At 40.7% G+C, this 17,374-nt stretch overlaps 1 long non-coding RNA gene across 2 annotated transcripts in view; it reads right to left on the minus strand.

Annotated features, from left to right (window-relative positions):
• The window catches only part of LOC311594642, a 58,772-nt gene that overhangs the window by 20,423 nt on the left and 20,975 nt on the right, over positions 1 to 17,374 (minus strand). Inside the window, exon 2 of one of the 2 annotated variants that reach the window (XR_014778174.1) lies at positions 9,915 to 10,280. This is a non-coding gene — a long non-coding RNA (uncharacterized lncRNA). Of the gene's footprint in view, positions 1 to 9,777; positions 10,281 to 17,374 lie in introns of those variants that run through there. The other variant, XR_014778175.1, reaches the window with a different exon arrangement.

Raw genomic sequence — 17,374 nt, forward strand, 5'->3', positions numbered from 1 at the left:
TGGCTAAGATTAGAGCCATAAGCCAGCTTGCCCAGCGCCACACTTTTGGAGTTTCTCTAGTTCTCACGTATTAATTGCTGTGACCAAAATACCTGGCAGAAAAATGACTGAAGAGAGGGCCTTTCAGTTTGTTCAGGTTTTCAAACGGTTCAACCCATAGTGACTTGGCTCCATGTTTCTGGGCCTGCTGCGAAGCAGAGTGTCATGGCAGTGGGGGGGGGGGGAGAACCCCCTCTTCAGCAGATTGAAAGAAGAGAGAAGTTAGGGGAGGGGAGTAAGGGGGAAATGGGAGGGAGGGAGGAATGGGAGGATACAAGGGATGGGATAACAACTGAGATATAATATGAATAAATAAATAAAATACATTATTAAAAAAAGAAAGAAAGAAAGAAGGGAGAAGGGAGGGCTGGCACCTCTGGCTTTCTCTTTCTTCTCTTTTATGCCCTCTGTGTCTGCTCATCAGCAAACTGGGTGATCCCTAATCCCTTAGAGACAAGCCATCATGGTAATTCCAGATCCATTCACTTGGCTCAAGTTGCTTCAGCTATTTGGGAATCTTCATGGCTTTATAGAAATTTAAAATTGTCGTTTCAATAGTTTGTAAAGTGCCGTTGGAATTTTGACAGCTACTGCAGCACTTTCCCAGTTGCTTTGAGTTTTGTAACCATTTGAACAAAATTCACTTTTCCGGTCCATGAATATAGAAGATGTTTCCATTTATTTGGATCTCCCTTCAAATTTCTCAGTAGTATTTTGTAGTTTTGAACATGTGCATGTTTATCCTCTTTGATTAGGTTTATTACTAAGTATTTTTATGCTACTATAAATAGGATTATTTTCTTCATTTATTTTATTTGGAAATGCAATTGTTAGTGTGTAAAAGCATGACTAGTTTTTATTTTATTTTATTTTTTAATTTTTTAAAATGTTTTGGTTTTTTGAGACAGGGTTTCTCTATGTAGCCTTGGCTGTCCTAGACTCACTTTGTAGACCAAGCTGGCCTCAAACTCACATCGATTCGCCTACCTCTGCCTCCCGAGTGCTGGGGATTAAAGGCATGCGCCACCATGACTAGTTTTTATATATCGACTCTTGTTTCCTGCAACTGTGCTGAATTCATTTATTCTAACTATTTTTGGTGAAATGTTTTAGGGTTTTCAATATTGAAGATCATATCATTTGCAAGCAGAGACAATTTTGGTTGTCCCTTCTCAGTCTGCATCTTGCTGAATGGTTCCAGCTAGGACTTCCTTCCAGTACTACGTTGAATAAAAAGGAAAGTGGTGAGCGCCTCTTATCCTTCTTATTTTACAAGAAAGCCTTTGCAACCTCTCACCATTAAGTACCATCAGCTTTGACCTTGTCCTCCAGATGCTCTAACTTGCTGAGTTTGGTCCAGTGACTTTCCTGCATCTATAGGGATAATTGTGTGTCAGTTGCTCTTCATTTTGTGCTCTGCTTTATTGTATGTTTTGGTTTGTGGATGCTGAACCATCTTTGGCCCCCAGGAACATCTTTTCCTGGTCATGGTGTTTGATCTCACTAATACGCCTTTGAAACTTCTCTGTAGGTATTTGCTGAGGTTGTTTCCATGTTTATTAGGGACAATGGCCTATCATTTTCCTTTCTTCAGAGTCTTCATCTAGCTGTTGTTTCATGGTGGTGCTGGCCTTGAAAAATAAGCTTCGAAACGTCACTCTCACCAACTTTTTGGGAGAGTCTAAGGCCCAGCATTAATTCTCCTTTAAAAGTTTGGTAGAATTTACTATCAGGGTCTAGGCTTTTATCCATTAGGAAATAGTGGGTCAGTGATTTAATTTCTTTTGTCATTGCTGACTACTCACATACTCTGGTTCCTGGTAATTCTGTATGAACATGTGGTATGTTTCTAGGGATTATTAATTTCTCCAGAATAACTACTCTGTTGATGTAATCACTAATTGTAGTCTCAGGACCCTTTGTATTTCTGTGGTTTGACTGTATTGCCATCTCTTTAATTCTTATTGTAACTTTATTTACTTAAATGTTGCCATTTTTCTAGTTTAGCTAAAGGTTCACCATCTTTATAAAAAAAATGACTTCCTAGTTTCCCAAAATTTTTCTATTGTTCTTCCATCTTCAGTGTCACTTCAATCTATTTTGATTTTTTTATTATTTCCCTCTGCCTAATGATATTATTTCCCTCAAGCTTAATCTTTTTCCTCTAGTTCTCTGAGGTGGTGTGGCAGCTGCCTTTGTATAGATAGTAAAAAAATAAAATAAAAAGATCCCGTGGCGAAAAGTTCACATTGACTCGAGTAGAATTCATTTTAACAGACAAGATGATAAGTAAGAATGTCGCCTGGCAAGCCTACAATCGCAGCAGGAGAGACCCCGGACCATCCCGGAGACAAGGAGCTTAACATGAGGTCACCAAACAGGGCTGCAGCTATATCTTGGTGGCTGCAACGTGGGGGATTTCGAAGATATCAAGGGGGAAATTAACTCACCACACAAGGAAAATTCAGTAAAACTATCAGCAGATCTTCCAGCAGAAACCTCTCAGGTCAGAAGAGAGTAGAACGGTGTGAGAACAAAGTTGGTGTCTGACAGTATTGTGTCATGCAAGGCTGTCCTTTAAAACGAACCAAATAAAACCTGGGGCACTTTACCATCATTAAACTCCTTAGGAGACGATTGTTTGTTTGTTTGTTTGTTTGCTTTTTCTGTGCAGCCCTGGCTGTATTGAAACTCACTCTGTGCACCAGGTGCCTTGAATTCACAGAGAGCCACCTGTCTGCTGGGATTAAAGGCATATGCCTCCTTAAGAGAAATCTAAAAGAAACCTTTCATGTCGAAGTGAAAGAAACTGACAACCTAAAAACACATGAATGTGTGAAGTTCAGTGAAAAGAATATAATCATGTTCAAAATACCCAAAGGCTGTAATGATGACATACAAGCGACCTAAAGATAACCAAAACTACAGTAAACTGCTAAAGGTGCACAATATACAAAAAAGTAAATTATGACATTAGTAAGAAAATATGGGGACAGGGGAAGTTAAAATATAAAGTTTTGTGCAAATTTATGTTGTTATCAACTTTAAAAAAAACCTATTATAAATCCAAACCCAGATCCAGGGCTTTGAAATGACCCACGCCAATATCTACCCCATCTGTGAATGGCTGGAGTGTGTGAAAGGACCGGTGCTACAGATCCAACAACAGGATCTCCCGGAGGATTCCAGGTGAGGATTCTGTCGTGATGGTGCAGCAGAAGCCAGAGGCCTGGAACCAGACCAAAGACTCACTGCAAAGAACATTTGTAAGAAAAGACGGGTGGACAGAAGGGAGCACTGTGGGACACACTGTAACTGTAGCACACTACAGCTTCCACAGTGAGATTTTTCTGGGGGGGGGGCGGTTGGTTTTTTTGAGACAGGATTTCTCTGTGTAGCTTTGGCTGTCCTGGACTCGCTTTGTAGACCAGGCTGGCCTTGAACTCACATCTGTCCACCTGCCTCGGCCTCCTGAGTGCTGGGATTAAAGGCATGTGCCACCACGTCCAGCCCACAATGAGATTTTAAATTTTTGTTTATTTTATTTTGCTTTTGTTTTCTTTTGGGAAGGAGGTTGCTAAGGCAGAGGGCAGATAAGAAGGGTTGGCCAGGTGAGTGGGATTGTTGTGCATGATGTGAGACTCACAAAGAATTGATTTTAAAAAGAAAAGAAAAGGAAAACTAACAAAAAACAAAAACGGTCAGAAAACCTACTACACCAAGTGAGCTGCATACCCAGCCCCAGGCTTTCCTTCCATATGAAAACAAGCCCCTTGGAATAGGGCTAATCCTCGTGACTTCATTTTAGCATTTCACAGTACACTTTTACAGATTATCGCTATAAAATTCCTATATCCAAGTAAGTTTCCAACAAAGGTACTGGACGTTAGCACTTCAATATGTACACTGTGTGAGAATACCACACAGCCTATCGTTCGTGAGGCTGCGAATTATACCTCAGTTTTCTTTTGTTCCAATTTGTGTTTTATGAATCCTTTAATCAGACATTTTAATAACCTGCTTTGAAATTTAATAGGGCCTTTTATATAAGCACTAATTAGGCATAGACATATAGAAAGAAACCCCAGTCATGTGGCTTTGGGATCATGAGAATTCTGCTAAAGGCAGTTTGCTGACATTTGACCTAATTAAGTTCTATGCTGGTAGTAAAAGTTTTTCCAGTTGTCTTTTAGTCCACCTCACTAGTTTTTGATATCTTATGTGACGTTCTAAAATGTTCCATAACACCGTCTGCATTCATGACTACTTCTGGATTCCAGAAGTTATATATTAAATTTTTATTTTTCCTCTCTCTCTCTCTCTCTCTCTCTCTCTCTCTCTCTCTCTCTCTCTCTCTCTCTCTCTCTCTGCCTCTCTCTTTCTTTCCAGGATCTTATTTAACTCTAAGCTGCCCTGGATCTGAACTTGTTATGTGACCAAGGATGACCTTGAACTTCTGATCCTCCTGCCTCTACCCCACCATACTCAGTTTATGGGATGCTGGGATCAAATTTAGGGATTGGTGGGTGCCAGACAAACATGCAACCCTGAACTAAACCCTCAGCCTTAGACACACAAAAGTTTTTGAAGAACCTGAAATAATTTTCTTTCACTGTACCTGTGTGCACACACATGCACACCCCAAACAAACAAAAACATGAATCTGTCTACAAATCTAAAAGAGAAAAAAAAATTGCTCTTCAAAATCTAAAAACAAAATTATGTAAGATGCTATAACCTAGCCTTTATACAATTAGTAAATATTTCATGGAAGAAATATGAGAGGCAACATTTTAGTGGGGGGAAGGGGCCTTTAAGGTTATCCTTCATTTTCAGGGACAATAGTTGAAACCCCCATTTTATATTTATTTATTTGTTTGTTTGGTACATGTCTGTGTCTGTCTGTGTGTGTATTTGTACACACGTTCAATGTCTGTGTGGTTAGAGGACAACTTGCAGGGCTTAGTTCTTTCCTTCTATCAAGTGGGTTCTAGAGACTGAACTCAAAACATCACGTTTAGTGGTCCAAGACCTCGTATCTAAGGTCCCACTATCCCAGAACCTGAAGAATAGCTGCTTCAACCACCATCGTCAGAGAGGGCCTGAGAGCACAGCTTAAGACCATCATGTGAACGATGTGGGCCTTGCGTACTTCTAAACTCAGAAAGTCATGTGCATCACATGATGTCCCCAAGTGGGCCAGGGGCAGGTCCCTCTGTTCCAGCACATTACTGTCTCTATGGCAAAGGATGTGCACATCCCCACCCATTTAGATTACCTAATCTAAATGAAGCATTAGGCCTCAGATATTAAATGTTCTTCTGACACCAATTTGACCTAAAGGCAAGTTTCACAGAATTGTTCCAAATTTTGATGGAGTATGGATGTCTAATGTGCATAAGTATACATATAATCAAGCAGAGCACAATGAAGAATGAGGAGGTGAGAATTATTACTTTAACTTCATTCTTAACTGATGACACATGTGTTCATTCACTATCGATTGTGTCCTGTGAGTCAGACACTGAGAACAGGACGTGCACAGCCACAGACTCTACACCAACTTGCTCTACACTGAGTAAACACTTTTTTTTTTAATTGCTAATTCCTCCTTTCTCCTTCACCCCTCACATTTGTTAGAGCAATAGGCATAGCTACGAAAGCATCTGCAACCTTTCAAAGCCACAGCACCATCTGCTGGAATATAAGAAAATTCACCAGTGTCCCACTGCTCACAGAAGAGCATTAGACTAATCTCCAAGGTTGAGAAGGCATCAATGTTAATTGGGTTAACTCTCAGAGAAAAAAAAAAAAGTGTTCCTAATATAGCTTGTGCTTGCTGAAGATGAGCTGACCTTTCCCTAAGGAACCTCACCTTGAGCCTGAACTCCTGAGACTAGCGCAGAATGGAGCTCTGCTTCTGATCTTAGCCATAGGCAGGTTACTGGGCAGGACAGATCACAACAGCCAGAAACTCTTTCCTGGATCTCCTGGACTTAGCCTTGTCCCTGGACGTTCTGACACTGTTTGTTCCACTCTCTTCTCTACAGTACTCAATACCCCCTAAATCCGCCCAGTAAGAGTCAGTTTCCAGCCTCTGCTTCCAAGTACCTGTACCTGCTTTGTTAGGCTTAGTTCTTTGATGGGTTTGCATACAGAGAGATCTGTTATCTCTACAAAAGCTGCCATATTGAGGTCTCTTGGGAGGCTCTTGATCTCTCTGTTAGTAGCAGGTGTTCATCTTTGTAGGCGGGGTCAAAGAGCCAAGGGCTCTTGATAGATCACACGTAAGAGCATAATATGCTATTTTTAGATATGCTGGCTTCTACAGAAATGGAGGATTTGAATAAGTAGAGAGGAGGAACAACGGTAAGGAGGATGGAATGAATATTTGTGAGTTTGGGGATGAATATGAGCCATGATGGAGCCATGAAGGCACAAGAGATAAAAAAAAATGGGGAACCCTCTTCCCAGTGCCAGCTCCCCCAAAGCAGGGACTTCATCTGGTTTGTTTCCTAGGTTATCCTTTGGGCTTGAATTTCAGCATTAATATTTGATGGATGAATGAACGATAGAATGGCTGTTGTAGTGGTGATTACTGTTACAATCTATCAAACAGCACCTTCAAAATTATCTCTAAGTCCGTAAATTCTAGACCGGTTTAGGAGCATCTGTGATGCCAAATAGAGCATGTGCAGAAGAATCTATCAGAGTTGGCCTGAATGGAAGGTTGAAGTGGAGGAGCCACAGTGGTCACAGAGAGGGCTCTTTCTGTGTCAGGCCCCACAGGAATCCTCACAACCACATCAGGAATTTGGACTCAACTTCCTAATACCTGGATGACCTGGAACAAATTTTACCTCCGCCTGTTCTACCAACATTTGGATTTCTTGACATTCAGACTATAGGAGGGTTAGTTTCTCTGTATCTTCCTTCCTTCATGCCTCAGGTTCCAAGTTCCTGTTTATGCAAATAGGCCCTCCTTTTTTTTTACCTCTTGTCAGACCCCACATATACATGCTTGCATTAAACCAACCCTCTCAGTCTTTGCATATCCCTTCTTTCTCAGAACCTGTTGCTACTGTAATCTTTGGTTATAGGATATGCCAGTTACTCAGACACTGAGCCTAGATATCTTTTTCTGGGTGCTGCCTTCTCTCTTTTGCCCCCCCAAGTCCAGTAGTCAATCACAATGACTCTTATCTCAAAGATAGGCATCCTCACCAGGAGTAGCGAGTGGTTCACGCCTATGATCTTGATACATGGGATATCCAGAGAGTAGGATTGCTGTAAGCTTAAGGCAAGCCTGGGCTATGTGGCGAGTTCCAGGCCAGCCTGGGTTACAGAGTGAGAAATCTAACTACTACAACAAAATCAGGTCTCTTGTTTACTCAAATGTGTTCATCTTCTTTCGTCCATGCCCCAGTGCCCCATGATGTCTCTGTTCACATCTCTCTCACACCTTCTCTCTCTCTCTCTCTCTCTCTCTCTCTCTCTCTCTCTCTCTCTCTCTCTCTCTCTCTCTTCTCTCTCTCTCTCTCACACACACACACCCTTTCACCACACCAAAGTCAGATAGTTAAATTTTAACTTAAAATGATCACTAATTGTTCTGCCTTTCCTTAGTCAGTCTTCCCATTGCAAGAGAACAAATTCCCAGCTCTTTATCATAGTGATGAGGGCTCTTTGTGTCTCCATTAATCCAGACCCTGTTTTGATCCTCTTTGGCATTCTCCTTCCTATTTTGAGCACCACCCGCCAATCCCACTTGCAGTGCTTTCATGGTTGAATCCTTTCTCATCCCTTCTTTCGGAGTGCCTTGTTTGGTTACTCCATTGAGAGTCAGATAACCATCTGAGAAACTCTCACAAGACTGCATTGTCTACTTTGAAGAACTCTGAACAGTCTGCAGTAGTTTTATTCATTGACTCCATGTTCCTTACTAGAATGAAAGATTTACAAGAGAAAAAGTTATGTCACTTATATATTATGTATTATGTAGAAAGATGCTCATAGACAAAGCACTCTATAAAAGTTTGTTGAATGATAGATGAGTCCTCTATAAGCCTAGATTTTGTGTGTGTGTGTGTGTGTGTGTGTGTGTGTGTGTGTGTGTGTGTGTGGTTTTATATTGTTTTGTTTTGACACAAAGATAAAAATAGAACCTATTTCACAGTAAATTTATACAGGTTAAATGAGAAAATGCTTGACCTCAAAATTATTACCATTACTATTATGACTATGATATTATATTTTTCCTAACACTTTATACTTACCATCTCCTCTAATTATTGCTATAGCACTAGTGTTATTCTATTCACTAATCCTTATGAGGTGGTCAAAATTAAAGACACAGTATAGAGAAGGAAACGGAGATCAGAAATAACAAACAGCCTACTGAAGATCACATGGTTAGCCCATATTTAGGCTCAAATCCCAAGAATGCAATTTAAATTAGTAGTGATCTTAAGGTGGAATAATTGGAGGGAAAGAGTTACCAATGGCGTGAGTAAGGGTTTTGAACAGAGGCTGCCCTAAGAAAGAGAATTTGTTTAGTGTTGAGTAGCTAGGCTTCCAAGATGAGTGACTAATAAAATGTCACAGGGCAAAGGTCAGATGGTGGGGCTTTGAGCATTGAAAAAATATAACCTCTCAGTTGTGCTCAAAATAGCAAACCAAGATGCCAGGAGCCATGTGCAAATGCAGTTGTCACCCTCCCCGTCCTCCAACCCCCACCCACCCCCACCCCACCCCCAGGCTTTCCCTCCCCTTCTCCCTCTCTCCCTTCCTCCCTCCCTCCATCCCAGAAAGAGATGCTGCATACTTAATAAGCCTCCTCCTTAATCTACCCAACTTCGTAACCAATTGCTTGACCCCTGGCCCCATGACTCATTACTCTTTTCTTTACTAAGACCCTTCTTCTCAACATCCTCTGTCTGATTTGGAGGCTTACTATGAAGTTCCTGAGAGTGTAAGCCGACCTTTGCCAGCAGATATAAGAACAGGCAATCTCATGCGTTGTAAAGTATTTGGGATAGAAGAAGAAGAAGAAGAAGAAGAACAACAACAACAACAACAACAACAACAACAACAACAACAACAACACTGCAATAAAACCTTTTTCTCCCCTTATACCAACGTCTCTAAGCAGCTGCGGTTTGCACAAAACTCATAACGCTATGAACTAAAGTGTCCGTTGTGCTGATCCAACGATAAGCGTCTCTATTTCGTAGCGAGACGAGGAGCACAGATGACACTATAAAATTATGCTGGACAGCGATTGGCTAGGAAATAAGCTGTGTCGAGTCGGTGGGATTGGAGGGAAGATCTATAAATAGCCGTTGGTTAGAGAACAAAGTATCACGGCTGAGACTCAAAGTGGAAAAGAATTTCCTGGCATCTATAACTCTTTAGTTCCCCTACCAGCAAAACAAACAAACATGAAACACAGACAATTCAAGCTCCATTTGGGAAATTCAGTGACCTTCAGTGAAGTAAGCAGCAGGCACACGCTGTAGATCAGTAATCAAACAGCTGTGCCAGTGTGGGGTTTTAGGCGAGTCCCTGTGTCATTTTATAGCCTCAGTTTCCTCATTTGTTCTAAAAAGAGACCTGACTAGGAAGTTTCTGAGGACTTCTGCATTGATTTACAACCGGGTTTCTTTGGCTGCATAGCCACAGACTGTATCCACTTAGTAAAGTACTTCCCCCACCTCAAAACATTTTTTTTTCAATTCCTTCTCTCACAGCCATGGTCTTACCCTCCACTCAAACCTCTCTGGCAATCTTGATATTAGAAGTAGCTGAGTTGGGGGGGGGGGAAACCTCAAGGTTTCCACTTGTTTCCTAGTTTTAAATCAGCAGAAAGGATTTACCGTCAATGCACCTCGAGAGACGGAGCCTTATTAAAACCAAAAACAGACGGCTCATGGGAAAGCTGCAGTGCACTTGAGCATAACTCCTTATTTGTGTCAGCCAAAACCTGGACTGACTTATACTGTCGTGCCCTCTAACCAAGTTAAAGTATCACATCATCATCGCAGGTTTCACAATGTGTATCTCAGAGATGTTCTCTTCTCTTGTACCGCAAAGTTGAGCTCGAGGTAAAATGTCATGCTGCCGGGTGAGCAGACGCACTCAGCAGCTGGCGGCTGACCTACTTGCTTCGTTGGAAGTTAAGACTAACTTTTGTTCTTCATTCTCCTCCTTGGTCTCCTCTCTCCATGACTCTGACTGTTTTCCTTGGGAAAGAAAAAAAAAAGTCATTCAGGTCAGAGGTTACAAATGCCAGGGGAGATGACTTTTATCTTCCAGACCAGGTGCTGGAAGCATTGGGACTGCATGTCACCGTGACTCTTACGTTAAGACGTGGGTTTGCAAGTGAGTCATGTAAAACAGAATGTAAAACAGAAATGTGATTATCATTGTACTAGATTTTTAAATTAGTTCTCACCAAGCTTGGTTATAAAAGTAAAATCCACTTATTTAATAATAATTAAAAAAAGACAGATAAATAACAAATGAGATCTGAAATTCAAAGAAAACTTTATTTAGAACCATGCTATTAGCTATTATGATTTATGCAGCAGATAATAGATGCCTGCTCGCTGTGCTCTTCACAGTAATGCCCGGAACTCTGCAGAACGGGCTTGCACATCATTTGTTCATTTACTCATTCAGTTCATTGCCCCAGCTCCCAAGAGGAGTAAAAGTCAGGCTACTTTTTAAACAAAGGAAGAAATGGTTTGAGGAAAGACCAGGTGTTCGAAAAGGCTGATTGCGTTCTGAGACTCAGGAGGCCACAAGATGCTCAAGGGACCCAGGAGTTACCATCATGACGTATGCAAATGTCTCGTACTAGAGTGAAAAAGCACAGAAGTTACAATAACTCACTAGCTAGAGAGAGGCTGCTTTAGGATCAACGCAGCAAGTAGAGATCACCTGGAGTTCAGCAAAGCAAGCTTTATAAAGACCATTTTTACTAGGATGAGATGGTGCTTCACAGGAGTTTTGATTTGCATTTCCCTGACAATCCTGGGGATGTTGAATACCTCTTAAAATGTTCATTATCCATTTCTATTTCTTCTTCTGAAAACTATCGGTTCAATTCCAAGTCCTATTTTTAATTAGGGCATTTGTTTTCTTGATGTTGAATACTTTTTGGTTCTTTTTATATTCTCTCTATATAATAGAAATACATGTATTTATATAAAATATTTAATATATGAACAAATATAATATATAAATACAATGTGTATAAATAAACATATATAGTATAGTATACAATGTATGCTGTATAATATATATAATATTTTTAATATTAGATATATGACATTAAGCCTATCAGATACATAGGTGTCAAATGTTTATTCCTATTCTTTTTATTTTGTTACTGCATGTATCTATGTTTTAACATATACTTATATATCCCAAAATATAGCCTGTTGAGTTCATATAATGCTACTTGTATACTTGAGTATATGTTTTCAGGGCTGGCCATTTGGCACTGGACAACCAACTGCTGTGCTCTTCCCTGGGAAGGGCCATCTCTCTTGATTCCAGCTTTACTCGGTTGCCTGTAGTTCTTTGTGTAGGGGTGAGGCCTCGTGGGCTTTTCCCCTTCCGTTTGGCCTGTTTGTTGCTGTCCTCTTTGTTCAACTCACGTTTAGGTGTTATGTTGGCTAGACTTGACCTGTGTATCTTCTGATACAATTAAGGGGACACAATCACGTAGCAAAGCCCTCTGACCCGGAGGGGCTCTATGTCGCCTCTCCCCTTCCACAACGTCCCTTGAGCCTTGATGTGGGAGTGTTTTGAAGCTGTATCCTCTGGGACCGGGCTCCATAACTCTACATATTGATTGTCCTGTACTGTTTTTCTGTGCTGGTCCCCATCTCTCGCAGAAAGAAGTTTCCTTAATGAGGGGTGAGGACTACCATGATCTGCGGGTATCTGTTCTTATTTAGGGACAAGTGTTTATAGATTGTTGATAGGGATTGTGCTATGTTAGTAGTCGAGTGGGTGAAGATTCCTCCAGCAACCAAGATTTTAGTTAGCTGGATTTCTAGTACTAGGTACGGTATTCCTCTCGTAGAGTGGGTCTTAAGTCAAATTAGAGATTTGTTGGCGACTGCCAAAGTGCGTGTGCCACTTCTTCACCTGTAAGGGTATCATGCTGGTCTTTGATCTGGCTTATAGGCATCATAGGTGGGTGGGGCTGTAGACCGCATCACTCCTTTGGAAGCTTGTACAGTACTTTCTGCTACCATTAAAAACTAGTGTTCGGGGAGGAAGCATTCAAGCCAGTTCCAGATCATGGGCCTCTGGGCCCTATTTCTTAGGTGCGTGGTGTCAACAATAAGAACTTGCTATCCTCCTCTGGGAGGTAACCAAACAAAACAGCAACAGGCTGTATGCTTTGGGACTTTCTTAAACTGGCCAACAACTGAAAATAAGGTTTCTCATGTTTGGTATTGGGTTTGTTGTTGTTGTTGTTGTTGTTGTTGTTGTTAGCTGATCTTTGGCTTTTGAAGGGAGAATTAACTGCCATTCTGTAAGGGGCTTCTTTGTTTGATTGGGTTTTTTCTTTGCTATTGAAAAGCTCTTTAATTTCATAAGATACCATTTGTCAATTGTTGGCCTTATTTCCTGAGTAACTGTGGTCCTATTGAAAACATTTTTATCTATGCTAATTCCATCTCACCCCAGTAAGAATGGTCTTTATCAACCATTCTGGCAAGGCTGTGGTAGTAGTGTAAACTTGTACAGTCACTACAGAAACCAATGTGGAAGTTTCTCAAAAAGCTAAAAATAATCTGCCACATGAGTAAGCATACCAAAGAACCCTATGATATTGACACCTGTGCAGCCATGTTTTCTGTTGCCCTCTTCACAGTAGCTAGAAAGTAGAATCAGCCTGGATGCCCATTAGCCAATAAATGGATAATGAAAATGTGTAAACTCACACATTAGAATTTTATTCAGCACTAAAGAACTAGAAAAATTGCACTGAGTGAGGTAGTTCAGACACAGAAAGACAAACACCGTATATTCTCAAAAAAAAAAAAAAAACAAAACACCGTATATTCTTTCCTAAATACAGATTTTAAAGTCAAATTTTCAGATTGTTGTATTTTAAGTTGAGGTGAGATGTCAGTAGAGGCCAGGTAGCAGGAAAGGAGCCATAATAAGTGTCAGGGAAGAGGAAGAGGGCTGAAGAGGGAAAACGGTAAAACCACACAGAATATGAAAGTGGAATGGGGGCCACTAAAGGATGAAACATGGGCCATGAATGGAGGGTAGAAGAAAGGTGGGAAGGAGGCCCAACTAAAACTAATAATCTATAAAAATAGCCACATAGGAATCTATTATTTTACAAGGGAGCTTAATAGAAATGTTTTTAAATCCCCCTTCCTCAAGAATCCCTCCCAAACCCTGGAGAGTGAACAGAAATACTTGGAATGAGTAGTCAATACCGCTCTCTTAAAGTCATAGGTTTTCAAACCCAGATTCCAGTCCCAAGTGAAGGATACCGCCCCAGCCCCATGAGCTGTAAGCCAGGGAACCCACAGAGGCTCCCCAAACAATACAGGTTATTGCTATTGTTCTTGGTTGCCAAGCAAAACTAAACAATAAGTTCTTATTGATGAAGATACTACATACTCTGGATACAGGTCACAGAGAAACTAACCTGAAGCTAAGCTGTAAGTTTCCTACCTGCTAGCTAATGTTCATAGTTCTAGAAGGTGCTATGCAGGTGGTTGCAGGAAAGATGTCACTAATGACCACACCCAACCATACAGCCTCCGTGTTATAATACTAAACTGGCAGGCAAGATATGCCCACTGTTGCAAAAGTGGAATGAATGTTCTGGAGACAACCAAGCACTTCTGTATTAGATTTGAGGCCTTCTCCATTGGAAGGAAATGCATGCCTGGTACTAAAGAATTAACCAACAGCCTAGGGCTAGGGAGATTCCAGGTCCTAGGAAGGAATCTAGCGTTGGTATTGTATCAAGTAAATTAAACTACCTTCTAACCATTTATGTTTATATCTATAGACCAGTGCAACTCTCAGCCTCAATTCAGCAGTGGGCAATGTTCAAGGCAGGGATTCATAGGTGACCAAAGTGCTAAGACTAAATGACTGCTGAGTGTTCAGCTCCACACAGGACATCTATGTAACCCTGCTCTGATATCCAGTAAACATCACAGAAGAGGAGAGACAAGGTCATTGAAGGAGTTGACAATGGAAGTTGATGGATGGGAAGTTCTGCTGTCACAAGGATATAACATGACTTATGCAAACCCAGATGCTCAGCAGCTCTGAATGCCTATGTGGGGCATGGAAGAAAGAAAAAAGGGAAAGGGGGCATGAGGGTAGACGAAGCTTAATTGTAAATAAGAGAGTCAGTAGGAGTGGTGGGGGATGAGGAAGTGTAGTGGGGGATGAAGATGATCACAGTGCATCGTGTTCAAGTGTGATAAAATCATGATTATAAGTGTCTAAAGCAGCATACACCTTGTCTAGCAGGAGGCTTTTGGCCTGACATCAAGTGTCCAGTGGACTCTCTATGTGCTAATTATTTTAGCTATTTCTTTTTAACACAATAATAATCCCTAAACTGAGAAAGTCTATAAATGTAAAAACCAACAAAGAATAGAGCTTTGAAATAAATTTTTTATTTTATCCACATCAATATAACTCTCAGGATATTTTTTTTTCTTATGTTGCTTGTTTTTTGTTTTTCTCTAAATTGCTTTTTAGTTTCAAATTCTTTTGGTAGTTGCTGTGATGGATATTTGTATGTCAACTTGACACAAGCTAAAATCATCTGAGAGGAAAGAACCTCAATTAAGAAAATGCATTCATAAGGATGGGCTATACTCAAGCTTATAGGGCATATTCTTAATTAGTGAGTGATGGGGGAGGGCCGTCTTTTAGCTGGTTGTCCAGGGTTCTACAAGAAAGCAGGCTGAGCAAGTGTACTGCAAGGCAGCAAGCAGCACCCCTCTATGGCCTCTACAAGAGCTCCTGCCTCTGGGTTCCTGCCCTGTTTGAGTTCCTGTTATGACTTCCTTCGATGATGAACATCGATATGGAAATGTGAGCCTCATAAACCCTTTCCTCTCCAACTTTCTTTTTGGCCATGGTGTTTCATCACAGCTATAGAAGCCCTGAGACACTTGTCTTCCACAGGTGGCCTCAACCTTGGTAGTATTTCCCTTTCACAGGAAGTACAGCATGATGTTGTGTAAGTAGAGACTACTGTGATGGTGTTGTAGGAAAAGGAAATGTTCTTTCATGATTCAAGCATGGTACGGTTTGCTTTTTCTTGTTCCTGCTGTATAACTGGCCAGTGGAACTGTATGTAGGATCATCCCATCATGTCCTGGCCCTGACTCCTCCTACTGACTGCTGATCCTACAGTCTCTTACTGATAAGAAACACACGAATTTGCTATGTGTCTATCAGTATGCAAATCCCAGACACTAGAAGGTAGCCATTTCTCAGCCTCATCACCAAGCCCATCACCCTGCTCAGCCAGAATGTATCTTCTAACAGCTTGTGTTGATTCCAGTTGCTCATTTACCACATCTTTTCATTCACATTCCTAAATGATGACCCTCCCAGAACAGCCTTATCCTAATGCTTGGAACCTACAAGCGTATGAGGAAAAAATACAAGTACTCCCGTAGAATATACCAATAGAACTGAATGTGTTCATAATAGTGTGCAGCCATTACCACAAACTGTCTCCAAGACCCTTTCATTTTTGTAAAACTGAAACTTCTCTACCCATTAAACCAGGAGTTCTCCTTCCCCTCCCCCTAGATTCTGCAACTACCATTCTGTTGTATTCTGACACATGCCATAGGTGGTACTACAAAGTATTTGTCCTTTTGAGACTGTCTAGTTAACTTAGCATAATCACCACAGTGCCTGTATATGTTGTACCATATGTCAAAATAATGATATGTGTGTGTGTGTGTGTGTGTGTGTGTGTGTGTGTGTGTGTGTGTGTATAGATAGATAGGTAGATAGATAGATAGATAGATAGATAGATAGATAGATAGATAGATCTTACATTTTGGTTGTCCTTTTATCCAATAATGTACCATAAACTATCTTTAAATGTACCGTTATCCATAAAATAACCAGTTGTTATGTTCATGTGAAAATATAAATAAATATTAACAGCTAGTAAAACATATATGTGTGTGTGTGTGTGTGTGCCAGAAATTATAATAAACTAAGCTGATATTGGTGTATAAATATAAAGATTAGTGAAACAGAAAACAGTACTGGCTGTCCTGGATGGACTCGCTTTGTAGACCAGGCTGGCCTTGAATTTACAAAGATCCACCTGCCTCTGCCTCTGCCTCCTGAGTGTTGGGATTAAAGGCATGAGCCACCACACCTGGCCAGAAAAAAATTTTTTTAAAGATGTGAACACATTGAAAGTTATCTTCATTTTACTTTATTTCTGTAGGTAAAGTAATCTCTTGATTATTTTTACTTTTTTCGAGATAGGGTTTCTCTGTGTAGCTTTGACTGTCCTAGACTCACTTTGTAGACCAGGATGGCATTGAACTCACAGTGATCTGCCTGCCTCTGCCTCCTTGAGTGCTGGCTGGGATTACAGATGTGAGCCACCTCGCCTGGCTGAGAAATTTCTTATAAGAACCAATTTTAATATTAAAAAAATGAAGACAAGTATATTAGTTAGAGGAATGACTGGCCATTTGAAGGAAACATAAACTACATAAACATAAATCTTAAATTATATCAAATATTTAAAAGTACAAATAAATAAATAAAAATTGTAATGAAAACTACAGGTGCATTTCTTAATAATGCACTTTTGGAGTAGAAAGGGGTTTTTTTATGGGCTAAATTTTAAAAATCACAAAGTTAAAACAGTAAATGAAATCCTGTAACTTTTGAGAAGCCCATGGAAAATACACTATAAGCAAAGCAAACGAGTAGCAAGGTTAGTGTTGTCATGTTGCCAGAATGTGCCAGAATCACTGAGGGGACAAGCCTACAGGCTCACTTGTGAGGAATTGTTAAACTCTTAGGAATGCCTATGAACTATTACACCAAGTTAACGGAAGTGGGAAGAGCAGCACTAAAAGTGGGTGGCACCATTCCCTAGGCTTAAAAGGAAGATGGGGGCTGAGCACAAGTGTTCCTTGATCTGTTTTCATGCCAGTTAACGTAATGTGACCAGCTGCCATCAAGTCCCTGCCACGGAAATTGTCTGCCATAATGGACTGTTAGATGAATTCAGGGCGGAGCAAGACAGTGCAGAGGTTCTTCCATCTTGTGTTCT

This window comes from Acomys minous (genome assembly GCF_964271855.1).
Source record: "Acomys minous genome assembly, chromosome: 3".
Taxonomy (NCBI): domain Eukaryota; kingdom Metazoa; phylum Chordata; class Mammalia; order Rodentia; family Muridae; genus Acomys; species Acomys minous.